General features: G+C 43.7%; 2 long non-coding RNA genes across 2 annotated transcripts; both read right to left on the bottom strand.

Moving 5' to 3' along the window:
- Nucleotides 1-18,457: 18,457 nt before the first annotated feature.
- On the bottom strand, nucleotides 18,458-22,525 carry LOC132648928 (uncharacterized). Its single transcript, XR_009587320.1, has 3 exons — nucleotides 21,728-22,525; nucleotides 21,447-21,581; nucleotides 18,458-20,859 (listed from the first exon to the last, which is right to left on the bottom strand). It is a non-coding gene; the product is annotated as an uncharacterized LOC132648928 (long non-coding RNA).
- Nucleotides 22,526-22,627: 102 nt separating this feature from the next.
- Nucleotides 22,628-25,364, bottom strand: LOC132649085 (uncharacterized). The gene is made up of 4 exons (XR_009587512.1): nucleotides 25,316-25,364; nucleotides 23,721-23,810; nucleotides 23,411-23,495; nucleotides 22,628-23,177 (listed from the first exon to the last, which is right to left on the bottom strand). It is a non-coding gene; the product is annotated as an uncharacterized LOC132649085 (long non-coding RNA).
- Nucleotides 25,365-27,977: the final 2,613 nt, after the last annotated feature.

Here is a 27,977-nt window from a genome sequence, read left to right as displayed (position 1 = left end):
AGATGCTGGGGACATCTGGGGAGGTGTAGGGGAAATGGGAATACTGCTCACAGCTAAAAAGTTTCCTTTTTTTAATGTTAAATAATTTCTAAAATTGTTGAAAGTGACACCACTCTGAAAATATACTAAGAAGAAAAAAAAAACCCTGTAAGTTATGTAATTTACAGTGGAAATTTTTGTGGTACCCGACCAGGTCTCTCCATAAAGGTTTTGGTAACTGAGCATCTCAGAAGTGGCAGGACTGGAATTTAACTGTGGGTGGGGAGAGCGGGAGGGGCTGTGTCGTGCAGGGGCTGTCTCCTGGATTGGACTATCCTCAAGGGCATCTGCCGCGGGGGTGGCACCTAGACGATGGTGCCATTGGGAGAGGCTGGAACCCTTAGGAGGTGGTATCTTGTGAAAGGAAGTTAGGCTGTGGGGGCTTTCCCTTAAAAGGAATAGCCTGGCCCTTCACTTTCTTTTTTAAGATTTATTTTATTCTTTTGATGTGTGGCATATGTAGGTCGCGATGGAGTATACACACTCCTTCACTTTCTTGATGTCCTGAGGTGGTTTACCTTCTCCGCTTGTTATAGGACCCCAAAGCAACATAGTCAACTGACCGTGAACCAGGACTCAATACAGCTTTCCTTCTCATCAAGTGATTTGATGAGATACTTTGTCATAGTAGCATAAAGTCAAGTAACAGTAGGTATAGGAGAGAGAACTTGTTGGATGGGGAAAGCACAGAAAAGATGTGGAAGGCACAGCAGCAAGTTGCCTACACAGCTCTCTGTGAAGACAGATCAGCTCTGTGGTGGTGACCCACACCTTGAAGCCAGGCACTTGTGTTGGTATAATGTTCTTGTGGAATGTGTACAACTCACCCTTGTTCATTCAAATGCTGATTTCTCTCCTCCACGATCTGGTTACAATCCAGGCATTGCACTGTGATGCTTATTCTAAACATCACCTGTCTCAAGTTTGTGTAAACATGCCACCATTTGTTCTCGGTATTGCCAATAAAACAACCAGCCAATGCTGAGCAATAGAGAGAATAGGGTGGGATGTCCTGGTCTGGAGGGGAGGAGAAAGAAGCGAGTGGGAGGAGGAGGAGAAGAACAGAAATTGGAGAGGACCAGGAAACAACAGGAGAGAGTCTAAAGGGTTGTGTAAAGGGAAAAGGGAGGTAATAAGTAGGGAAGAAGTACAAATATCACAAGTTTTCATTCAAATGTGCAATCCCAACTTAAGTATATATAAATTCAAGGATATATTTAAATATATCATATATGTTGACATGAGGAGGAATGATTGGGGGAAAGGAAGGGTCAAAGAAAGAAGTAGGACAAGCCAGGGTAGTGGCAGTAAGTATAATAACGCAAATGTATGACACTATGAGAATGTCATAATGAAACCACTATTCCATATACTAACTTAAAAATAAATTTTAAAAAGGTTGTTATTAAGAAACAATACAACTGAAGTAACACCAAAAATGTATGATGTGTCCAACAAGGAGCCCGGGGCCAGACAGTTTTGTGGGTTAATTTCCCTAAGCATTAGAAAAATGAGCTAATACCAAGTCATCTTAAGCTCTTCCAAAAAAAAAAAACCCAAAAAACAGAAGCAAGAATATTTTTCCTTACCTTCTTATTCCAAAAGAGAAGAAAGAAGAATCAGGTCACAGTCACAATCAAAGCAAAGCAAAACCAAAGTCAAACAATGTAAAAATCTCAGTGTCTAACAGCTGGGACTCATTCACAATCCTCTGGCCTCCAAAGGGTTTGTGCGGCCATCCGCAGTGCATCCAGCTTGGTTTGTAGCCTGAGACAGACCAACTCCACACCTGCTGTCCCCCCACCCCCCCCCCCGGAGTCCCACGGTGCTGGTGTCTCCAACATGCTGAAATCCCTGCTGCAACAGCCCTTCACCACTGCCTCTCCTGGCCTCTCTTCAGGGACCTGACCCCACCACCTGGGCCAAGCCTCAACTCCTCCCCATGACTCCTTGAATCCTGGGGCTTCTGCCACAGCTGGGGCTTCACCTTCACCAGTGGCCCATCCCGGCCTTTCACTCTGGACCACAGCTTCTGTGTGTTGACGCTGACGAAACAGTCCCCACGAGATTTCACCTCAGTGATGCTGGTCTCTCCTTCATTGCCACTGATTCTTCAGCCCCAGATGACCTGTGTCAACTGGCCCAACAAAGCAATGGTTTTACTTCAGTTGTTCTTTGTTCAAAACATCATGCCAATGGCCCTGAAAGTCTTTGTTTCCCTGTGAAACTCCATGAGACAGCATCTGCACTGTGCTGAGCATTATCTCCCAGGTTCCCCCAGAAGACCAGTATGCTCCGAATACTCAGTGGCTTTTCTAGCTCAAAGTTCCAAAGTCCTTCCACAGTTTTCTCCAGAACACTCGGTCAGGTCTGTCACAGGCAAACTAACTCTGTCTCAATTACAGTTTCTATTGCTGTGGTAAAGCATCGTGACCAAAAGCAGCTCGAAGAGGAAAGAATTTGTTTCATCTTACAGGTTGTGTGTAGCACAGGGAAGCCAGGGAAGCCAAGGCAAGAACTCAAGCAGGGCAGAGATGTTGAGACCAGAACTGATGCAGTGATAGTGGTCACTGTCACGGTCATATGTGGTGCACTCTGTGATGGCCAACCATTATGGTCACTGTCACGGACAGGGGCAGAGTGGTGCTCAGGGTTGTGGTCAGTGTTGTGTGTCACTTTTAGTGTCTACTGTGCTGGTCAGTCATAGTGGGCACTGTGGTAGCCACTGATGTGGTTAGCCTTAGTGGTGGCTGTTATGGTTACTTTGATGATAAGTTGGAGTGGCCACTGTGGTGGTCACTGATGTGGTCAGAGGTCATTATGGTGGTCAGGCTTATCACACAGCCTGATGGTCAGTGGTCACTGAGGTGGTCATCAATGTAATTAACCATACTAGTCACTTTCATGGTCACATGGTGCTCATTTGTAGTGTTCATTCTGAGAGTGGTCATATTGGTCATGGGGATGGCCAGTTGTAGTATCCATTTTGAGATCATTAAGAAAGATCACTGTGGTCATTGTTAATGAGGTCGGCCATATTGGTCATTCTGGTGGACAGTGAGTTGGTCAGTTGTAGTGTCACTGCTGTGGTCAGTGGTAGAGTCCACCTTGGTGTCCAGCCATCATGGTCAGTGTCATGATTACTTCTAGTGTCCCCTGTTCTGGTCAGTCCTAGTGGCCACTGTGGTGGTCATTGATGTGGAAACCCATAGTGATCACTGTCATAGTCACTCTAGTGGCACTTGTAGTCACTGTGATGGTCAGTCATAGTGATCTCTATGACGGTCATTTGCAGGGTTCACTGTGATGGTTAGCTGTAGTGTCTGTCCACTGGAATGGTAACTCACAGTATTTACTCTGAAGGTCACTTGTAGTGTCCACTGTGATGGTCAGTTGTAATGGTCACTGTGGTGGCCAGCTGTAATTAATATCCTCTCTGATGTTCAGTATAGTGGTCACTGCCATAGTCACTTTCATGGTCAGTTTTAGTGTCCACTGTGATGGTCAGCCCTAGTGGTCACTGTAGTGGTTGTTGATGTGGTCATCCATAGTGGTCCTTCTAGTGGTCATGCTAAAGGTCACCTGTAGTGTTTACTGTGGTGTTCCGTCATAGTGGTCACTGTGGTTGCCACTGACCTGTTCAGCTGTAGTGGTCATTTTCGTTGTGACTGTGTTGATCAGTTTTAGTGTCCACTGTGATTGTCAGGCATAATGGTCACTGTGATGGTTAGTTGTACTGGTCACTGTGATTGTCGGTCAAAGTGGCTGCCATTGATGTAGCCAGCTGTAATAGTGGTCACTGTGGTGGTCTTTCTAATGATCACTCTAGTGGCCATTCTGGTGGTCACTTGTAGTTTCCACTTTGACTGATCATCAAAAAAGTCACTGTGGTGGTCATTAATGTGGTCATCCATAGATTTCACTGCTGTGTGTGTGTGTGTGTGTGTGTCTTAGTTCAAGCTTCTATTGCTGTGATGAAACACCATGACCAAAAAGCAAGTTGGAGAGGAAAGGGTTTATTTGGCTGACACTTCCATATCACTGTTCATCATCAAAGGAAGTCAGGACAGGAACTCAGACAGGATAGGAACCTGGAAGCAGGAGCTGATGCAGAGGCCATGGAAGAGTGCTGCTTACTGGCTTGCTCCCCGTGGCTTCCTCATTCCTGTGTTATATCATGCCCTTCTTATAGAACCCAAGACCACTTGCCCATGGGTGGTGCCACCTCCTGTTGGCTGGGCCCTCTAATATCAGTCGTCTGCTCAATTGATATTTCCTCCTCCCAAATGACTCTAGCTAGAGTCAAGTTGACAGAACACTAGTCAGCTACCAAATGAAACACATTTTAGAAATCAACACTGAAATCTGAGTCAGTTTGGTTTCAGAATTGAAGGATCCTGTATCAGTTTCGGAAAAGACTAGAACTTAAGGAGGCTTTAGGATGGGGCCAAGGTCACCCTCAAGACCATTTTTAAAAAGAAGCCAGAAGGTGCCATAACTGAAGCTCCTCTCCCACACCCACATCAAGCCATGTATGAATAATGCCGACCCTGGAAGTGATCCCAGAGAGCAGCTTGCTAAAGAAGTTGCCATTCCTGAGTAAGCAGTCCAAACAGTTTCAAGATTTGGATTTCACATTTACAGAAAAAGATGATGCCTTTGTTGGTATAATGTTCTTTTGAAATGTATACACTTTACCCTGTTCATTCAAATGCTGATTTCTCCCCCCAACACACACTCTCTGGTTTCAGTCTGGGTATTGCATTATGATACTTATTCTAAGCATCACCTGTCTCAACTTTGTGTAAACATCCAAAATAAAACAACAAGCCACAATATTGGGCAATAGAGGGGAGGAGCCAGAGGACAGGAAAAGAGTGGGAGGCAAAAGGGCGAGGGAGAGCTGAGAGAACAGAGGCAGGAGAGAGATCTTGGAATGATGTGGAGAGATGGTCTGGACCTAATATATCACTAAAAGCAAGTATAATGTAGGAAATCTAAATGTTAGGAAACTACGAGGGCTTGGAAGTTTAGGATGGAACAACTATTGCCCAGCATTGTGTTCTAAGTTAATTAAATAAATCTCAGTCTCCGTGTGGTGATTTGGGTACACAGCTGTTTAGGATTAACAGCAAGCTTTATCAGAAGATATAACAATAGTAAATATTAATCGCCACCTACAACAGGCCTTAGAACAAATGGGGCAAGGTCCCTCCCATGAAGGTCATTGTTTAGAAAGTGCATACAGTAGCACTTCACCAGACACCGTCATTTCTCTGAAGCTGGAGTACTAAGGGTGGAGACAGATTCCACCTACTTTTATAGACTTTTGTCTGAACTGTAACCGATGAATCCAGCTGTGTTTAAAATTATCAAACAGTCATATTTGTCTCAGTCTTTCTGGGAATTTACCTGTCTGCAAAAACAGCAAGGCATGCCTTCTGCTGATGATAAATAAAATCAAATAGTCAGTGATGAGTACAGCAGAAACCACACAACCCTCTCCGTCCAGCCTGGCTTCAAACGTCAGCAGGCCTTCATGGGATGAAAACAAACAGCAATTATAATTTTTTTCATCATCATAACAATGACTGATTCAGGCAAAAGACATCAACTCATGTCAAAACCTTAAAGCGAAAGTGATGAAGACCAAGGAAAATATGCTTCATCTTCTCTCACACACCGATTTTAATTAAAATAAAAATCATACGTATTTACGAGGTACTGTGCAATATTTCACCTCAAGTATATGTTATGTAGTTCTCAAATCAGCATAAACATCTATTTTCTCTAACATTTATCACTTGTTTATAATGTTCATGTTATGATAAGTCTTCATTTATCTCTTTCTCTAACTTCTCTAGAAATATGCAGTATATTTTTTTTACTTACAATTGCCCCACTGTGCAATACAACAGAACTTTTTTCTCCTAGCAGCAACTGAGTGTGTACTGAGCAAGCATTCCAATTCCTGGTCCTTCTGCTGCTCTCCCGTTCTCCCCACACTCTCTGCACACTGCTCATGCGGCACTTATCCTTCTGTGACTGCTGCTTTCATTTAGCATGTTTTCCGTGCCCTTCACAGGTAGCTTCATAGAATTTCTTTTTTTATTTTATTTCAGGGCTTAATAGTGTGGTTGTGTGTGTGTGTGTGTGTGTGTTTATTCATTCCTCTATTGGTAAACATTCTGTTTGTTTGCATGCCTTGTCTATCATGTATGAATAATGCTTTCATCAACATGGAGATGCCAACGTGTCTTTGAGTTCCTGACTTCAATCGTTCAGGAAATATATCCAGAGCAGAATTGCTGACCACACAATCGTTCTGTTTTTAATGTTTTGCGTAAACTCTGGTGTTTTTCATAGCAGCTACATAATTTCACATTTTTACCAACAGGCCATGAGTCCCAAATTTTCTGCATCCTTGCCAACACAGGCCTTTTCTTACTCACCATTGTTGCCCTAATATGTGTTAGATGGTATCTCACTGTGGTTTTGTTTCTCATTTCCCTACAGCAGTGTTAAACACATTTTCTGACCATCTGTGTGTCTTCTCAAGTTCTTCGCGGAGTTGTGGGAGTTTCTTATTTTAGAAATGCGCCCTCTATCAAAAGTGTGACTTGTGGAGTCTGGAGAGGAGAGGTGGCTCGGAAGTAAAACATACCTATTGTTCTTGCACAGGATCCAGCTTTGGTTCCCAGCTTCCACCTAGTGGCTCTCAACCATCCGTAACTCCATTTCCAGGGGATTGAATGCCCTCTTCTGGGCTCTGCAGACACCAGGCATGCCTGTGGTGAACACACACACACACACAGAGACATTTAAAAATAACGTTTACTCACCTGATGCAAATGTCATCTCTGAGGCTTACTGCCTCTATCTGTTAACCTAGGCTAGTCCTGGGAGTGTCTGGCCTCTGTACAATCTAATCTAGGCTTAGAATGTTTTCAGCCTCCGAGACTTACTGCTGAATAAGCTCACCCTTTCTTGTTCTTTCTGAACTCTGGTTGACTGATTCAAATCAGCTGTTCTGGCTCAAACGCCTCTCTAAGCTGACTGATTCAAACTGGCTTTTCTCAGCTCTGACTGAATTGCTCTGCTTGGCCTCAAACTAGCTCTAGCAATCAGTTCTAATCTTCTGGCTCCTTCTCATTCTCTGACTTAGTAGCACCTTTCTCTCTCTCTCTCTCTCTCTCTCTCTCTCTCTCTCTCTCTCTCTCTCTCCCTGCTCTTAAGTTGCCTCTCTTTCCTGTCTCTTCTCGTGAGAGTTGGGCATATCTTATGTCAAATATTTCTCTCATTTATCATTTTGTCTGCCTTTCAATTATACATCACTTTCAAACATCAGTGGCTTCTTCTACCAACAAACTTTACCTTCACTGTTTGCAATTAAAGGTATGTACTAAGGGCATGTCCAGCCAGATCACACAGACCTAGAAGGTTTTTGCATGTGATCAGAGCAGCCTTGTTGCTGGATTAAAATCCCTCTACACAGACAAAACACCCATATACATAAACTAAATAAATAAACAATTTTTAAACGTGTGATTTTAATGTTTCCATTCTGTGGCCTCTCCTTTGGCTCTGCAGAAGTGCTGTGGACTGTAATCCAGTTGTACTTGCTTACTTCCATTGCTTAAGATTGTGATGTCACTCCCATTTAGATGTCTCCCACATTTTCTCAGAAGTTCTATAGTTTCAGGCATTATGCTTAAGTCTTTCGCCTGTTTTGGGAACTTAGAGGTCCAAGCTTGCCCCTTTTCAGTGTGTATCTAGTTTTCCCACTATGTGAAGAAATTATACTTTAGCCACTCTTGATACTGTTTTCAAAGATAGTTCAGTGAATATGTGTTGGTTTATTTCTAGGCTCTCTACTTTTCCCAGGTCTGTATGCCTGGCTGTATGCCAATATCACCCTATTTTAAAGACTGTGGTTAACAGATTTTGAAGTCAGGAAGTGTAATGCCTTCATCCTTTTTCCTTCTCAAGCTCTCTTTGCCAGTTCTTCATTTTTCCTTGTACTGTGTGCGGCTGTTAGGATTGTTTTATCCATTTTAGTAAGGGGGGCACTGGCATTTTTACGAGATACTGTTTCATCTGCACGTTGTTTTGGATAATAGAGATATATATTAATTGCTTCTGCCCCATTGTGAACCTATCTGACCAAAACAGCCTAAAAGAGGTTGATTTCATTCTCAGTCACACAGAGTTTCAGCCTGGTATGGTGACTTCCTGGGAAGATATGATCTGAACAAATGTTTGTTCACCCTACACCAGGCACTGATGGTAAAGCAAAAAAACAACTCCTCCCAAGTCTAGCTCTGAGAACCAGTGATTTTATTGGGGTTCCTTATAGAAGAACAGGTCAAAGTTAGCTTGCAAGAGTATAGATGACCCAAAGGCAGTTGTGTCACACACACGAAAAAAAAGCCTACCCCTGCATTGGCTATGACTCACAGAGTCTGCTCAGCAGACCTCCCTGCAAGACTTTTGACGCTTCTGAGTTGTTTCCTTCTTAAGGCTTGCCAGTTTTGCTTACTTCCTGAGCCTTGTCAGTTTTATTTTATTCCTTGAGTCTTAGTGAGTTCCCTTCAGGAGGGAAGGTTTCAGTTTGGAGGAATTCAGTTCCTCCAAACTGGGAGCCTGTGGTGGACAGAGTTCACATCAGGACTGAGCTAATTGTTTCAAGCCTGCCCTGCCATGTCAGCCCACACCATGTAACACATTTTAACAAGGGTCAGAGGAAAGGGTGGGAAGCGGAAAGACTGAAAGAGCCAGAGAACCAGACAGCTACTAAGGGATGGTCTCATCTAAAAGAATAAAAGAGATCATTAAGTCGGGGTGGGGAGGTGGAAGTGGAGGGAGTGGGGGTGTCAGGAGTGGGGGTGTCAGGAGTGGGGGTGTCAGGAGTGGGGGTGTCAGGAGTGGGGGCGTCAGGAGTGAGGGTGTCAGGAGTGAGGGTGTCAGGGAATCTGGGAGAAGTTGGCGGAAGGAGTGGAGTGAATATGATAACGATACATTACATGACATTCTCTAAGAATTAATAAAAATATCTTTAAGTTGGTAGAATTCGTCCAGCAATACCAGAAGTTACTAAGGGTTTTTTTTTATTATTATTTTTATTACTGATTCAGTTCCCTTACTCAGTACTGATGGATTTATATCTTCCTTATCACTTGGTGTTTGTAGTTTGTGTGCTTCTGGATCTTCTCCATTTCTTCTAACTTGTTGATAAGTGATTGCTCATAATAGTTTCATGCTCTTTTTCTGTCCATTGCATTAAATGTAATGCTTTCTTTTCGTTTCTGTCTTAGCTGAGCAGTTCTCCTTTTAGTTAATTAGATCAACCAAAAGGCTGCAATCTTGTTTATCTTTTCTTTTTTTTTTTAACTTTCTATTGATTCTTTGTGAGTTTCACATCATGCACCCCAGCCCTGCTAATCTTCCCTTCCCCTCATATCTGCCCTCCATTCTTACAACCTCCCCCCAAAATAAAACACACTTGCGCGCACACCCACCCACCCAAAGCATAGAAAAGCATCTCATCCTGGAAGCTGTAGTGTGTCACAGTGTGTCCCACAGTATATCCTCTGTCCACACATCTTCACTTGCAAACGTTCATTGCAGTGAGTCATTGGTCTGGTTCGAGGTCTCTGGCTTCTGTGATATCAGTATTGGAACCTCACCAGGACTCCTCCCTATTATCCTGGTGTTGCCCTGTGTCATGGAGATTCTGCCGCTTTGGAGCAGCACGGCTGGCCCTTTCATGAATCCCAACCATTCACAGAAGATACAGATTTTGGGGTGGGCCAACACAGAGCCCTGGGTCTGGTGCGGTGGTAGCTGAGCCGGTCAGCATGTGGGCTCTCTCTTATCCCCACTGTCTGCACTACCAGCACTGCCCCAGCTAGACCACCGAATGCCACCACAGGAAGGAGGCAGGGTCAGCTCTCCCGCTCTCAAGCCTTGGGGTCAGCTTTCACAATTGCCAGAGTCGGTGTCACTTCTGCACCTGCAAAACCCCACGACAGATGTCTTTGTGGCCCCTGGTGGCTACCCCGACCAGGAACATCCAGACATCAACACTGACCTCTGCATAGTGATTGATGGGTGAGATCCCAGCCCGTTATGGGTGGTGCCATCCCTGGAGTGGTGGTTCTGGGTTCTGTCAGAAAGCAGGCTGAGCAAGCCCTGAGGACCAAGCCAATAAGCAGCGCCCCTTTACAGCTGCAAGTTCAAGCTCAGGCATCTGTCTCTCTGTGTGCCGCTTTCTGTCTCTGTCTCTCTGTCTATCTCTGTGCAGCTCTGGCTGTCCTGGAACTCACTCTGTAGACCAGGCTGGCCTCAAACTCAGAGATCTTCCTGCCTCTGCCTCCCAAGTGCTATGACTGAAGGCGTGCACCACCACACCTGGTGTGGGAGTCTCAACTTGAATCCTAGGAAGGAACTGATGATTCAAAAAACAAAATAAAAGAAAATAATATTTTAAAAAGCCTAACACAACCTCTGTAGTAGCCTCCATTACTTACGTAAATAGAGGGTGAGGTTTTACTTGGACATCAGCTGACACTAAACGCTCCTGATTTATGTGTTGGCTCATAAATCGGAGGCAAAGGCCAAAAAAAGAATTTTTAATTGGAATCTAGCCCATTGTAATCTTTATGAATCTGTTCCTGTTTGGCAATTACTAGGCTCTGGCGATGAATTCCTTGCTTTTGATTATGGCCTATCCATTACTAGATTAGCAATATTTTAGTCTGCAAGATACATTGGACCTTATTTTACCTGTGTAAAGCTATCAGCAGACGTAAAATGATAAGCTGAACAAAATCAGTTTGTTAAAAGTGGTCCAAGCACAATTAGTTGCTAAACATCATTCAAATCCTGTTACACTATAGAATAGAGTTTTGTGCTCAAAGAGTAGAATTTCTATAGTTCTTTGAAAAGAGAAACTTCATTCATTTTCTACACTGAGAACACAGATATCAACACAGGTGTGCTGGCCACGGTTCTCTACAGCAACAGAACAGAATGTGTGTCTGTGTCTCTGCGTGTGTTAATTTGAATAGAAATGTCCACCATACACTCAAATATTTGAATGCTTGGTCATTGGGGCGTGTTGATACTTGAGAGAGATTAGTGGGTGTGGCCTTGCTGAAGTAGGCGTGGCCTTGTTGAAGGAAGTGTGTCACTGGGGGTGGTCTTTGGGGTTTTGAATCCTCAAGCCAGGCCCAGGGGCTCCTTTCCTGCTGCCTTCTGATCCAAATGTAGAACTCTCAGCTCCGCTCCAACACCACATCTGCCTGCATGCCAAGGACGGCAGTGGACTAACCTCTGAAGCTGTAGGTAGGCCCCAGTTACATGCTTTCCTTTATAAGAGTCGCTGTTGTCATGGTGTCTCTTCAGGGCAATAGAGCACTGACTAAGACTATATATATAATATACATATTATAGTCTATTTAGACTATACATAGACTATATATATACTATAGTCTATACATATTATAGACTATAGACTAGATACCTATATAGAGATATAAATTCAACAATGGTTGTCTACCAATGGAAAGCCCAAGAATCCCTTAATTGTTCAGTCTACAAAGCTGAATGTCTCAGCTGGCCCTCAGTACATGCTGGAATCCCAAAGATGTAGGGTCTAATGATAGCGAAGGAATGGACTTGCCAGGGAGAGTGAGAGCAAGCAGGCAAAGAGCGAAATATCCCTTCTTCCATGTCCAGCAGAGGGTATGGTCCATATTAAAGATGGGTCTTCCCATTTCAAATGATGTGAACAAGAAAACCCACTCGTACGTGTACCCAGCTGCTTGGGTTTTAGTTAATTTCCAATGTAGTCAAGTTGACAACCAAGGACAGCCATCACAACAGGCAAACCCAGTTTCCAGGAAATTTAAAATGTAGAAAGCCCAGATTTATAAACCTTAAAATTGGAGAACACGTACTCTCTGGAAAGGTAGGCTGACTTTCTCCCACGCCCTTATTCTCTGTGGATGCAATCAATAAATCACTTCCCTCGTAGATATGGAACAATGCCTTTACGAGAACTTTATTTATTTTATTTTTTAATTAAATTTTTATTTTTTATATTAATTAGTTTATTCACTTTGTATCCCATCTGTAGCCCCCTCTCTGTTCTCATCTCAATCCCCTCTTCCCTCATCTCTTCCTATGCCCCTCTCCAAGTCCACGGATAGGGGAGGTCCTCCTCCCCTGCCATCTGACCCTAGCTTATCTGGTCTCATCCCAACTGGCTGCATTGTCTTCCTTTGTGGCCTGGCAAGGCTGCTCCCCCAACCAGGGGAGGTGGTCAAAGAGCTAGCCACTGAATTCATGTCAGAGACAGGCCCTGTTCCCATTACTATGCAACCCACTTGGACACTGAGCTGCCATGGGCTACATCTGAGCAGGGGTTCTAGGTTATCTCCATGCATGGTCCTTGGTTGGAGTATCAGTCTCAAAAAAGACCCCTGTGCCCAGATATTTTGGTTCTGTTGCTATCCTATGGAGCTCCTGTCCTCTCCAGGTCTTACTATCTCTTGGGGGAACTGTAAATTCCTCTTGTGTCACCACACCACATCCTGTGACCTCACGCTCAGCTGGCAATAACACTAGCAGCTTTTATTCAGCCATGAATAATTATCAAGAAACATATGCAGCTTTTAAGCATCAAATCTCTGTATCATCATAGTAACTCTTGGAGGTGGGCATTGTTACAATTTGTTTTTTACTTAGGGGAAACTGAGGCACAAAATAGCTGTCTTCCCAGGAGCGCTATGCCAGCTATGTATTTCTGTGCAGTAAGCCACCCCAAACCTAGCATATTGAAATTTCTTTGGCTCATGGTTCTGAGGAATCAGCTAGCTGGACTCATGGTTCATGAGTGGCAGATGGGTGGTGGTTCTGGCCTGGGGAAGCCCCCTGTACTGTCTGTAGTGAGTGCAAGTCAGGTTTGTTCTTTTCACCGGGCTGGTTCTATTCCCTGGCTATTTCAATAGAGCCACAGTGAACACGGAACCTCAGGTTATATGGAGGTGTTTGGTGTGTGCCCAGAAGTGGCATAGTCGGTCATATGGCAGTATAATTTCCAGGGTTGTTGTTTTGTTTTGTTTGTTTGAGAAAACTGCACACTGATTTCCAAAGTGGTTACGCCACTTACACCCCTGCCGTCTGGGTGTAGTGGTTCCGTTTCCTCTTACCATCTCCAACATCTGTCACCATTGGTATGAATAGGAAACACTCTGACTGGAGTGAGAGTGAAACTTAAAGTAGTTTTAATCTACATTTCCCTGATGGCTACTAATGGTGAAGACTTTTTGAATGTTTCTTAATCATTTTATTTCTTTTTTTGAAAACTCATTGTTTAGTTGAGGAGCCTAATTTTAATTGGGTTGTTTGTTTCTTTGCTTTTAGTTCTTTGGACATTTTAGACAATAATCCTCTGCCAAACATATAAAATTGATGAAGATTTTTTTTCTCCCATTCTGTGAGCTGAACAAGCACGTGTTAATTTAATGAGGCCCCGTTCATCTGTTGGTAGACTTCCTACCCTGCCAGATCCTCCATTAGAACCTCTCTACCGCAGTGTGCTCCCTGTTTTTCCCTCATGCAGTTTTATGTGTCAGGTCTCAGCTGAGGCTTTTAATCCATTCTGGGTGAACGCTGTGAAAAGTGGGGATCCAGTTTCACTCTTCTGCATATTGGTATATTGACATTCAAGTCTCACAGCACATTGTCCTTTCTCCAGTGTATATCTTTCTCCAGTGTATATCTTTCTCCAGTGTATATCTTTCTCCAGTGTATATCTTTGTCTGAAATCTGCTATCTAAAGTGTGTGGACTGATATCTGGGCCCTCTATTCCATCCCATTGATCTGTATGTCTGTTTCTGGGCCAGCATCATGCAGTTTTTCTTACTATGATTTTATGTTATAACTTGAAACTAAGTGTGGGGGAATACTTCCTCCAGCAGTATTCCTGTTCAGAATGGCTTTGACTATTTGGTTTTTTGCACTTCCACATAAATTTTAAGGTTGTTTTTTCAGTGACTGTGAAGAAGGGCCCTGGAATTTTGATTTGGATTGCATTGAATGTGTAGATGTCTCTTAACAGGCATTTTCACAACATTAATTTTTCTTACCCATGGGGATAAAAAGTCCTCCCATCTGCTGATGTTTTCCTCCATTTCTTCAGTGTCTTAAAGTTTTCATTGTAGAGATCTTCTGTTTTCTACGTTGAGTATATTCCTAAATATTTCATTTAACTTTTTTTATTGTGGCTATTGTAAATGAAATTGATCCCCTGTGTGTTCCTCCATTGCTAGCCTCTCTGTGACTTTGATCATGAAAGAATGGTGGATTTTGTTTCTGCATCTCCTGAGATAATCATGTGATTTCTGTCTTTAAGTCCACTTATGTGATGTGTTACATTTGTTACTTTGCATCTCTGGAATGAAGCCAACTTGATCATGATGAATGATAATTTTGATGTAATCTAAATACAATTTTTTAAGTGAAAGAGAAATAGGTATAATTAATAGTCACTTCTATGTCTTGCTAAAGCCTTTTTGGTACATTTCCCCAAAACCAAAAATGAATGAAGTTGGTACCTAAGCAAAATTTTTCTCTTTAACAGCTTTTAAGGAAAGAGCACCAAGATTGAAAGACATTGCTTCTCTACAGTTTCTTCTGTTACCCACTCTCTATCTTTGTGAATGGGGTATTTTAGTAGTTGTATACAGAGATATAGAAATTTGAGCTACAGTTTGCATTTAAATCATCTTATTTTTAAGTCAAAAGTAACATCATTCATGTAGATATGCACTAAATGGGAAAAACTGGTCTCATTCATTCATTCACTGTTCCCAGTGGCCTCTAACTTTTATGTTTGATAACTGTATGTCTAAAGTATAAAATATTTATCTTTTATTATAAATACTGATAACCATAATTACAGTAATTCATAAGGAAATTATAAACTTTGATGATTTTTATAGTCACTGAAAATACCCAATTCTATGTTTCATTTGTTTCTTTGATATAGAAACATACTAGGGAAATAAAAGATGTATAAGCATAAATAAATACCTTTAAGATATAACTTAGAGTAAATGTGAGATGAAAATACAAACACAAAGATGAAATGTAAACATTATAAAAAATCTTTACCTATTAAAGAGTAATGTATATACTTCTACAAGTAGGTAAATGTAGATAATAAATCACTGTAACTAGACTGGATATTTTCAAAAGAACAATGTGGATGTTGTCATTTGAAATCTCAACTCAGCATTTATATTATTGTTAGTATAATGTTGTTTTGAAATGTATACACCTTACCCTTGTTCATGCAAATGCTGATTTCTCCCCCCCCCCCCCACACACACACTCTCTCTCTCTCTAGTTTCAATCTGGACATTGCATTGTGATATTTATTCTAAGCATCACCTGTCTCAACTATGTGTAAACATGCCAAAATAAAGCAACTAGCCACAATGTTGAGCAAGGGAAAGGAAGCAGGAAGAAAGGGAGGAGCCAGAGGACAGGAAAAGAGTGGAAGGCAAAAGGGCAGAGGAGAGCTAGGAGAGCAGAGCTGGAGGACAGATCTGGGAACTACATGGAGAGATGGACTGGACCTAATATATCACTAAAAGCAAGTATAATGTGGGAGATCTAAATGGTATGAAACGATGAGGGCTTGGAGGTTTAAGAGGGAGTAACTATTGCCCAGCATTGTGTTCTAGGTTAATTAAATAAATCATAGTCTCTGTGTGGTGATTTGGTTATACAGCTATTTAGGATTAACAGCAGCTTTATAAAAGATATATCAACAGTAAATTTTAATTGCACTTACAACATATTATGTTTAAAAAAAAACAAAACCTATATGTCTTAGTTAGGGTTACTATTGCTGTGATGAAAGGCCATGACGAAAGCAACTTGGGGAAAGGGGGGTTTATTTGGTTCACACTTTCATACCACTGCTCATCTTCAATGGAAGTCAAGACAAAAACTCAAACAGGGCAGAAACATGGAGGCAGGAGCTGATGCAGAGGCCATAGAAGAGTGCTGCTAAATGGCTTGCTCCTCATGGCTTGCTCAGCCTGTTTTCTCATAGAACCCATGACCACCAGCCCAGGAATGGCACCACCCACATAATGAGCTGGACCCTCCCCCAATCAGTTACTGATTAAGAAAATGTTTCACAGCCAGAGGTGTTGGTGTATGCCTTTTATCCTAGCTCTCACAGAGGCAGAGGTGAGAAGATTGCTCTAAGTTCAAGGCCAGCCTGGTCTACAGAGCAAGCTCAGGACAGGCAAGGCTACACAGAGAAAGCCTGTCTCAAAAAAAAAGAAAGAAAGAAAGAAAGAAAGGAAGGAAGGAAGGAAGGAAGGAAGGAAGGAAGGAAGGGAAGGGAAGAAGAGAAGAGAAGAAGAGCAGAGAAAGAAAATGCCTTAAGCCAGATGTTATAGAGGCATTTTCTCAGTTGAGGTTTCCTCCTTTCAGATAACTTTAGCTTGTGTCAAGTGACATAAATCTAGCCAGCACACATATAATTTCCATTTTATTTATCCTTAAAACCAACTACCCTATGGGGCTCTTGGCACTATTTGAAAAACTAAGACAGTGATTATTAGTTTATTAGATATCTCTATGACCATAGTAGAAGCTCCGTTAAATCATACGTTGCTCCTCGGGTGCTAGCAAAAATTTCTGGCATGTAGAGAACACTACTAATTGTTTAATTAGTGGATTATCAATGAATGAATGAATGAATGATGGGTTCTAAACCATTTGTAGGAGACATTGACGGGTTTAGGTCAGCAAGAGGAAAATGTTAAAAGCTGCCCTGGCATACCACAGCATACTCAAGGATAATAGACACAGTGCGTGAGCTCAGGGAGTTCACAGTTTCACAGTAGGCAAATGCCATGTAAGAATAAAGAAAGCCATTGCCAAGAAATAATCAGAACCACAAGACAACCCCACAAACTCAAAAGTGGAAGGCTAGAAATGACACTACAAGGTGGAGGGGGGGGTCAGATGAACCAAACCTCAGGGAATCACCAGCTGTTTAACACAGCTTCAAGCTGTGCTAGGGTCTAGGTCAGCTCTTGTGTTTCTCCTCTTCAGTGGAAGTGCAGGTGAGCCAGGGTGTGTGTATCACATGGCTGATGCAGAAAAGAGCTAGGCAGGGGCGAGGCTCAGCCTCTTTCATCACAGTCACAAACATCCAATGGGCCCAGGCAAATTAGCTAGTGAGACATGAAATGAGTGAGAGGCAGACTCTATTCATAATTGAGGTGCAGATATTTCTTGAATGATTATCTGGAGTGTTATGTAAGGAAAGTATTTAGTCTTTTATGAGCATTCTTCACTATTGTGGCCAACTTTGTCTCCTGAATATCCAGAACCACCCATTCTGCTCCAGCCTCTAGCTGTTCGGATCTTTTTTAAATTCATTTCTTTTCATGCAATGTATTTTGATCAAGTTTTCCTTTCCTCCAACTCCTCCCAGATCCTTCCTCCCTCCCTCCCTGCCCTACTTAATGATCTCTTTCTCTCTTAAAAAAAAAAAAAAAGAAACGAGCAAATGAAAAACCCACAAAGAGAAGACTGATTTTTCCCTTTGCTGGTGGGTAATAATTGCAAACAGCTTCTTGGTTAGGGGAGGGGCCCAATGTCTACTTCCCCCGCTCAGTGCTGGGAGCCTGTGTTTTGAACTTGTGCATGCTGCCAGAGTCGCTGAGTCCATATCTGCATCAGTCCTGTTGTGTCTTGAAGGTACTGTTCCCTGAGTGATAGCTGTCACTCCAAGGTTGTCCATATCTTAAGTATCCATACAATATTGGCCTTTTGCTTTGGAGCTTCGACCATATCAACATGGGTTGGGTTTTGATTGCCAAAACTTCACAATAAATGTTACTAGTCTCAATGAGTAAGTGATTGACCAATTCTTGGTCACCACCATTCTCCATTTCTTCTTTTACTCTCACTTTCATAGTTTGCCCTTAAAATCCTTCCGTTCTCTTGATAGGCAGGCATGAATCATACTATTTAATATGGATAATAATGAGTAACAGCCATTTAAAAATAGAGGATCTTGGTTCATTTCTTGTCCAGAAAGATGCTAAAAGCGCTGCCAGGGGGTGCTCAGACTCTTTGAGCACATTCCATAATTTATGAACACGTGACTGCGCCTCACGAATGGCTTGGATGAGTCAGACATTTTAAGTGCACTTCCTTAAAATTAGAACAGGAAGAGCCTTGTTCCTGCTCCTCTGATAGCCTCATGATGGCTGTTCTAGTTAGAGGACCCAGGGCTGGTACTTCAGCTACAAGAGAGTAGGAAAAAGCACACATGTTGGTGGCATCCTGGTTTTGTTTTTTTTAGTTTGAGATGAAAGATTTTTAGGTAAACTTTATTAGAGAAGTCTTATTCCTGTGTGGTAATTACCTTGTGTTCTTTGCCAGGCAACAACTGTGAAAACCAATTTGGATTCCACCTTTCTGAGCATTTCTGGAAAAGGCTGTTTAATGTGGCTTTTCTTAAAAGGTTTGTTGGAGACAACCCATCTAAATGAGAACTGAAAGAAATTTATACTTAGTATTCATGACCTAAGTTACAATGGTTTCACAAACATCATTTAGTGAATCAAGTGCAAGCAGATCATCCTGTGGGTTGGGCACTGTCCTTGGTGCTCATGTTCAAAGCTTGAGCAAGACTGGGGTCTGACTCTGGTAGAGGAGAGAAATGTCAGTCAAAGTGTCATTAGGTAAGGAAGCAGACGTTTCAAATAAAGCTATCACAACACATTATGAAATAGGTTGTCAAATCATCATGTGAACTTTCAAAGGTTCTGTCAAAATCCTTTCCTAAATGGAACAAGTGAGGGGGCACTGCATAGTTGAAGAGATACAGAGGACTCGAGAGAAAACTTTGTTGAAGGCATTGACACAAACCTTCCCACAAAGAAAAAGGACAAAGCTGCTTCTCTCTTCATCCACGTCTAATGAGATCTTCAATGTGACCAGTTAGAGAACTCATGTGCTTCTGTGGATGTTTCTCAGGACTCCAGAATTCGACTAGTCTAAACAACAGCAGGAGAGTTATGGACCACATTCTCTTCCTTCCAAGAGCAGGTCAAAGGTACAAAAATCCAAGGAACTAAGCATGTGTGCCAGGTACATACTGCAAAATACTGTTTTGTAGGAAGTAATCATAAAACTCTAGTGGCATTTATTAGAAATCCATGAGCATCAGCTAGAGACATTTACTGAGTATAAATGAATGCACACATGGGGTTTTGTCTTAGTTAGGGTTTCCATTGCTATAAAGAGACATCATGACCACAGTAACTCTTATAAAAGGAAATATTCCATTGGAGCTGGCTTACAAGTTCAAAGGTTTAGTCCATTATCATCATGGTTGGAAGCATGGTGGCACAGAAGCAGACACCACGCTGGGCAAGAAGCTGAGAGTTCCACATCCAGGTCAGCAGCAGGAAAAGAATGTCACACTGGGGATAGATCCTTGTGTGTAACTTTTCTTTTGTCCTTTCTGATAGGGTCTTGGTTTATTATAAGCTGATCTTGAACTCCCTGTGGAGCCTACCTTGGCCTCGAATTCTGGGCTTTCCTGTCTCAAGACTTCTAAGTGCTACTATTATAAGCATGTGCATTTGTAAAAGCAGCTCTCTGACAGGGGGTGAAATTCTAGCTCCTGGGTATGGGTATGTAGATGGCGGCCGGGGATAGACATGGTGTTTCTTCCTCTGTTGCTTTCCTATCGGTTTTTGAACCGTTCTCTCTGAACCTGGAGCTTGTGTATTTGGTCAGACTGACCAGCCAGTAAGCCACAGAGATCCTCCCATTTCTGTCTCCCTTCACTCTACTTTTTTTGTTTTGTTTTGTTTTGTTTTTGTTTTTCATGTAGCCGTGGCTGTCCTGGACTCACTTTGGGGACCAGGCTGGCCTCGAACTCACAGAGATCCACCTGCCTCTGCCTCCTGAGTGCTGGGATTATAGGCGTGAGCCATCACACCCCGCTCCTGGCTCTCTACCTTGTCCAGCTTTTTATGTGGGCATCGGGATCTGGAACTAGATCTTCACGCTTGTGTAGCAAGCGCGTTACTCCTGAGACACCTCCCCAGACCTGACGGTGCACCATGTTGTGATTTTGATCTGCACTCCCTGCTGGTCCGTGGTGTTGCACGTCTTTGTGCTCACACTGCTCGCTTGAGAGTTTCCTTCAGATAAGTGAGTTCTAGAGCTCTGTCCCACGGTGAGGCTCCTGCAGCGATCAACGGGGAACTGTACATTTAAAATCCGTGGAGCAAACAGATGCCGCGTTGCGTTGTCAACCACAATAAAAAAAAGACTTTGTTATTTCAAAGCCTAAGTGTTTATAATCCAAATCACATGATCATGAGGCTCCGGGTTATGAAAATTCATGTCTTAAAAGTCTCCCCCATCTCTGGGCCTATGAAACTAAATACACAAAGTGTGTGTCCCTAGCCTTGACACACTGCTGCGGTACAGCCCAAGGGAAGATACAATGCCTTCATGCAGGGCTAGGGCCCTGGAGATCATTTGGTGCCCCTGCAGAGATTTCTAACTTCTTGCTCTGGCTTTGCGGTGGAAGGCCTCATGCTGAGCTTCCTGAGGCTCCACACCTTTGGCTTGCCATCTCTCTGCATCCTTGGTGTCTCCCTTGGGTTTCTTTATCGAACAATCATCAAGGTCTTACTCAACTTAGATTGCTGGGTCTCTGGGACAGTTGTGAGAAGCAAGTGACAGGAGAAAAACTGTGAAAGTACAAGCAGGACAGAGTCAGAGAAGAAACCAAGAAGAGAGTGCCAAAGGAAGGGACCCAACTTGTCCTACCTGTGCCAAACATCCTTCTGAAGTTTCCTCCCTCCTATATTACCGCTTTTCTTGCACCAGCCAGTTCCTCCCTTCACCCCCAATCATGCTATTCTCTGCCTCTCTAACAAAAGCCTCTGTGATAGGTCACCCCTGAAATCATCAGCTTGAAACATGCTTATTCTTCCACAGTTTGTGATGTTCAGAGGACTGGAATGTCTTGCCTTGCTGCTTATGACCCCAGGTTGCAGACACGGGCCAGCAAGGAAGGCATAAGCTTCAAGAGGAGCTGGAGGCTCCGCTGCATGCTGTCTGGTCACCTACACAGTTACTGGCAGGCTTCAGTCTCACTGCTTGTCAGCTGACACATCAGCCCTCATCAAGAGGACCCATCACGGGGGGCCACACACAATACAGTTTATTGCTTTTCACGAAATAAAGCCTGGTGGAGGTGGGACAAGAGAGCATCTTTTTTAAACTCCCCTCACATACCATCTCTTCTGCCATATGTTTGAGGTCACACACTAACCTTCATACAACGAGAAAGGAGCCTGTGCAGAACCATGAAGGCCAGGAGGTGAGTGGTTCCTGGGGTCCACTCTGGAGGCTGCCCACCTCAAATCCCTTCCTCTGGCCTACATTCTTCTCCACATTTCTCTGGTCCCTGTAGAGAAAAGCTCATGTTTTCAAACATTTTCTGTGTCGCAGTCTATGATTTCCTGTCCTCCTCACTCATTTGAATCCCTTCCAACAAGACATTTGTTCCCACAACCCAAGTCTTGTCAAGGTCACCAGTGACTTTCACGTTACCAAATCAATTGTCCAAACAATTCTCAGCCGTGGCTCCCTTGGCTCACACAAAATACATTGGGTCACCCTCTTTTCTTCAAACTGTTCTCCAGATGACCTTCAAGACACAGCATCCATTCATCCCTGCTAGTTAATAGATATTTAATTTTTAAAAGTAAGGGATGTAGAAGAGAAATACTTAACAGTCATAGAGAAAATTGAACAAACTTTAAGATGGCGCAGTTTCAGAATAGAAAGGAAAAGAAAAGAATTGGTGTTGTAGTGCGGGAAATTGAACCCAGAGCCTTGTGCATTCCGTACTCCACTGTTGGTTTATAGCCCCAGGCCACCAGAACATTCAAAATCACACAAAAGACAATGAGACCGTAGGCCTTATTGTTCAGCTAAGTGGTGAATAGATGGACTACTCTGTCAACATGCAGCCTCAATCATTTCCCATAACTATACTGAGAAGGTTAAATAAGGGAAATTTGAGAAGAGGAGTTGTAAAAGGTGGTAGGGGGGGGGCTGGGAGATGGCTCAGCAGTTAAGATCTCTTTCGAAGGATGCAGGTTCAGTTCCCAGCACCCACGGGACAGCTCACATCTATCTATCCAGTTTCAAGGGATCCTACAGTTTCTTCTCACCTTCACAGGCACACATGTGGTGTGTGTAGATGCAGGCAAGCCAAAAACTTCTTATGCATAAAAGAAATACATCTTTGCCTTAAAAACTTGTAAAACAATAGACTAAAACAGGGCAGGTGGTGCCTGCATCCCTTGGAAAGGTGAGGCTGCAGTATGCCCAATACAAAGTCAGCCTGGGACTGCTTATCGAGACCCCATTTAGAAATAAACAAACAAACAAACAAACAGAAGAGGAGGAAGGAAATTCTTAAAATAGTAATAGCAATTTATAAACATTAAAAAAAAAACTTGAAAGTCCTCAGGACAAATCATCACCCCAAGAATGAGTAAGAAAACAGACAGGCAGATGGACAGCCTCGGTGAGACACAAACCGGAGAGGAACTGCAGAGACAAGCTCCAGGAGGAGAGAGTCTTTCCTTGGGAAGAGAGTGCCAGTCCTGGAGGGGGCAACATGGCCCCTGGACAACGCTTTCAGTGACTGAAAAGACACACCCAGCAGGGAGGGAGGGCAAGTTTCCTTCAGAGCCTCAAGGACACTGGATGGCCGGCCCTCTCCACACACCGAGCCTTGCTGCAGACCACCTCTAAGAGTGGACTGGTGAGAAGCAAGCATCCGTTTCTGGCTTTAGCAGATACCTGAGTTAGAGTATCTATTGCTGTGAAGAGACACCATGACCACAGCAACACTCATAAAGGAACGCGTTTACCTGGCGCCGGCTTACAGCTCAGAGGTTTAGTCCATTATCATCATGGTGGGAAGCATGCAGGCAGCGTGCAGGCAGACATGGTGCTGGAGAAGGAGCTGGGAGCTCTTCATCCAGATCTACAAGCATCACGAAGAGAGAGGAGAAAGAGAGAGACTGGGTCTGGCTTGGGCATTTGAAATCTCAAAGCCTAACCCCAGTGACACACTTCCTCCAAAAAGGACACACCTATTCCATCAAGGCCCTACCTCCTAACAGTGACATTCCCTATGAGCCTGTGGGGGCCGTTTTCATTCAAACCACCACAGAAAGCAAGGCTGACAGAAAAGTGATGGGCCTGTTTGAAACTCACCACAGTTGCCACTCTGCTCGGCCTTCTGTGTCTTCACTTTGCTTTCAGCCCCAACATTCTTTCCAGTTCAGTGGAAAATGTGACCCTGAGAAAGAGGGTGAACAGAGTAGTTCCACCGGAACCTGGGACAAGGGGGCTCCGAGATGCCCCTCCAAGCTTTCCCAAGGCTGAGTGGAAGGACATGGAGTGAGTCCTCCAGGATGAGCAGTGAGAACTGAGTCTGTGGAAGAAGAGGGATGTGCTGGAAAGTCACAGGAGAGTTAACACAGCCAGGATCCCCACAAAGCCACATCCAGAAAACCGTCCTTACCTCTGAGGAGAGAAGGTGGAGGAACGTCGCTCCTTCTCTCTGCTTGTCTTTGCCCTCAACAGAGAACCTGAGCACATGCAGCAGCAAGAGCTGGAGAGAAAAAAAATCTTTAAAGACAGACTCAAATAGGTTAAAATAAAAACTGAAATTATATGGTGCTTCCAAGAAACAAACCTAAAACAAAATGATATCGAAGAGTTAAAAGAATAAAGTTTTTTTTTTTTCCAAAGGACTGGGAGATTATCAAGCAAATACAAAAAGTTAACAAAATTCATTTCAGATTTCACAAAATTCAAGGCGTTGCATGGAACAAACAGCTTCTTTCTGCAACGAAATATAATTTCCAATGCACGTGTGATGCATCTACAGGGTCCTGGCAGTCATGTAACCTCTTGGATCTCCAAGGATAGACACCCAAAGATCACTGCGGGTTTTCTCCCTCTTCTGATGTCCACCCTGTTTGCCTTTCTGAGTGAGGATTAATCATCTTGCTCAGGGTCCTCCTTCTTGATTAGTATCTTTAAGGTGTACAGATTTTAGTTTGTTTATCCTATATTATATGTCTAATATCCACTTATAAGTGAGTATATACCATGTGTGTCTTTCTGCTTCTGGGATATCTCACTCAGGATGATCTTTTCCTACCATTTGCCTGAAATTTTCATAATTTCCTTGTTTTTAATTGCTGAGTAGTATTCCATTGTGTAAATGTACCACAATTTCTGTATCCATTCCTCAGATAAAGGACGTCTGGGTTGTTTCCAGATTCTGGGAACAGGACAAGAGCCTACCACAGAGGGACTCTGAAAGACTCTACCCTTCAGGGTATCAAAGCAGAGGCTGAGACTCATAGCCAAACTTTGGACAGAGTGAAGGGAATCTTATGAAAGAAGGGGGAGATAGAAAGACCTGGAGGGGTCGTGAGCTCCACAAGGAGAGCAACAGATCTAAAAATTCTGGGCCCAGGGTCTTTTCTGAGACTGATCCTCCAACCAAGGACCATTCATGGAGATAACCTAGAGCTCCTGCACAGATGTAGCCCATGGCAGCTCAGTGTCCAAGTGGGTTTCCCTAGTAAGGGGAGGAAGACAACACAGCCAGTACTGGTGAGACCTGATAGGCTAGGGTCAGATGGAAGGGGAAGAGGACCTCCACTCTCATTGGACTTGGGGAGGGGCATAGGTGGAGAAGAGGGAGGAAGGGTGGGATTGGAAGGGGACAAAGGAGTGGGTTACAGGTGGGGTAAAAAATGAATAAACTGTAATTAATTTTAAAAAATAAAAAATTTTAAAGGAAAAAAGATCACTAGTTCTCCGTGGAGTCAGACAGTGTTAGCAGATCTCACAGACTCAGCAAAGCCCGGACTCCAGTTGAATAGGCGAGAAGACCAGCCTTTGATTGGTGGAAACAAAACAGCAGCGTGGAGACCGTGCGCTCAGCAGCTGCTCCCACGCCTGCGCTGCGGTGGCCTGGGAACAAGAGGCTCTGTAGTCCTTGCTTTGGTTCAGATGTGCCCCAAAGCTCCTGGGCTGTAAGCTTGCTGCGGCCATGTGTGTAAGCCTGTGGTGTTCAGAGGTGAGGTCCCCGGGAGGTACCTGGGCTTAGACAAGGTCCTGAAGGGAGGGAGGCCTCTGGGCTGGCCTCTGAGTCAGCGCAGTCACTCTGTCTTGTCACGTGACCACCCTCCACCGTGTCACGATACAGCATTTAACCCCTTACCAAATGCTGGCTTATGCGAGCAACTTGGTAACTTTCAGAGCTGTTCTTTACAAATTAATCAGGCTGCTGTATTATGTTATAGCAACAGAAAAGGGGCTAAGACATTCGGAGAATAGAAAATACCCTCAAGCACCTGAGGGAGTAACTGACCATGTACCTGGAGTGATGATGAGGAATTAGAAGTATTGACATGTGTGCACCTCCACAGCTTTTTTTTTTTTTTTATCACAGACGTGCTGGCTGCACAGTTTCTCGTGGACACAAACAATTCAAAGCTCTATTTTCTGATGCTCTGGAGGCACTGGAACAGAAGCTGGGGTCTGGGCCGCAGCAGTTACAGGAGCCTAACCGAGGTCCACAGGCAGATCTGAGGGTCTATGAACTCGGATGAACGGTACTAGATTTTGCTTTCCAGCTGAAGCGGCAGCTGCCGTTGATATTCAGGAAAAAAAGAAATCTCAGAAGTGTAGTTACCTGGCTTCTGGGTTCGGTTACATGGCAACTTCTGAAAGGCACAGAGTTATTTCTGTGTCAACAATTTGGTTTTTGTGAAGTAGTTTGGTAAGTGTGTTCCAATACGTTTGCTTTCGTTTGTCATTCCAAGTACTTTATTCTTTAAATGCGGGGTTTCCGAGGCGGCTGTGTAAGACTCACCAGATTGCAAAGTGAAGCCAGGCCCAAGCAATGCTAAGAATCTGATGTGCAGGAGCCTCGTGCCCCGCACTGTCCTCAGCCCCTCTGCAGAGCCAGGCTGGGCAACTGCACCCCAGGCCTCTCTGCCCAGCCCTCAGGAGGAGGGCCACCGTCAGCTGAGCTGCGGTTTGGTGACATTTGTTAATAGTCTTCTGAGCCTGCCCTCCTCTCTCTCTTTCTGTCCATCTTCCACTTACATCACTGGGAGCCTCCAATTTAATTTGAGTCCATGCTCTTATTTTCATTTACAAACATAATTTCAAACTTATCTTCATTTACATATGCATATCTAGGACTTTGCTTTTTCTGTGTATACAGGAAGCATCATGAAGACATGTGAAAAGCAAGTGTTCTCTGAGATTATAACATATCTAGTAATTATTAATGCAACGTATTCCCAAAAACCTGGAGCGAAGTGCGTGCAGTTTGGACTGCTCTCTTCTTCGTGCCTTAATTTATTTCCCTAGATTGTTAAATTGGATTTTAAATCATTTCTGTCTGCATGCATGCCAAATAAGTTTGCAATAAAATATATCATCTCACCATTGGACATTAACATTTCTGTGGGGTTGTGTGGGCTGAGGATATGGCTCGGTGGTATAGCACTTACCCAGCATGCTCTGGGTTTGAGCCTCAGCATGGCAAAAAAACAATAAATGAAAAACTGTGGTGGTAAAGCACACTTATATATCTCTCTGGAAAAGAATGACTTGCTTTTAGAATAAACTCCTAAAAGTACAAGTGGACAGTGTGGTTGTTTTCCATTGTCCTTTTGCTTGCTAGAAGGATGGATGGTGTGGATCCTAGACCCCCAGCAGGCAATGAAAGTGCCCCTCATTCTTCCTCAAGAGCAACAGAACTGGTTGCTTAAAAGGAAACCTTGGGATAAATACACAATCCTCCTGATTGCCTGCGCCCTTTGACACACCCGCTTCAGATCAATGCCTGCCTCCGTCCTCAGCAGAGAAGCTTCTATTTGCAGTCCATGGTGATTAACACAGTGACCACAACTGGCCAAGGTACAGAGAGCATGAGAGTGCAGAATGCCCGGCCCTAAAGGAAACATGGATCTCCACCACCTCACGCCGGCCCTGCCAAGGCTCAGGGATCTTGCAGGAGAGAGACCAAAAGAGTGTAAGAGCCAGAGGGAGCGGAGGACTCTAAGGACACCACAGGGCAGCCGCACATGTAACTCACGATGGTGTGACAGCATGCACAGAATCTGTGTGGGCCCGAGCCTGACCAGGTCTCAGCACTGAGAGGGAGTCAGCTACACAGAGGCACCTCGATCTGTTCCCCAGTGGGGACTTGTTAGCTATTGGGAAAAGGGGAGACAGTTTTCTCTCAAAGAGTGTAGCCCTGCTAAGCTGACCACTCTCCAGTGGGGGCACAAGCCGGTCTTGAAGGATTAACAGGACACAAAGCTGGGTAAGCAGGAAGGGAGGGGAGGATCTGGGTAGAGCTGGGGGAAGGAAATGTGATCAAACACGTTGTATGAAGCTCTCAAAGAGCTAAGAAAATGAGTTTTGCTGATTTTTAAAGGCAACATTGTCTCTGCTTTTATTTACATTTTATGAGGGGCAGTGTTGCTCAGCTGATTATTAGTTGTTATGTAGTCCTCTTTTGTAACTCCTAAATCGCTATACTTGCCACTATGTCTTGTACACTAAAGGGTTCACATTTCATCAGCTCAGGGCTGGTGGAGCAGTGTAACTCCAGGCGCAGCGCCAAAGCTCCTCAGTTCCCTCATGAGACTAGCTCTTCAGCTGAAGAACTATCGGTTTCATAGGTCTGATACAATGTATAGTGGAGATTGTCTCATTTTCTTTATGGCAAGTACACTGA

The sequence above is a fragment of the Meriones unguiculatus genome, chromosome 18 (assembly GCF_030254825.1).
Source record: "Meriones unguiculatus strain TT.TT164.6M chromosome 18, Bangor_MerUng_6.1, whole genome shotgun sequence".
NCBI lineage: Eukaryota > Metazoa > Chordata > Mammalia > Rodentia > Muridae > Meriones > Meriones unguiculatus.
Note: the sequence above shows the minus strand (reverse complement) of the source record. Positions and strands in the feature narration are given on the sequence as shown.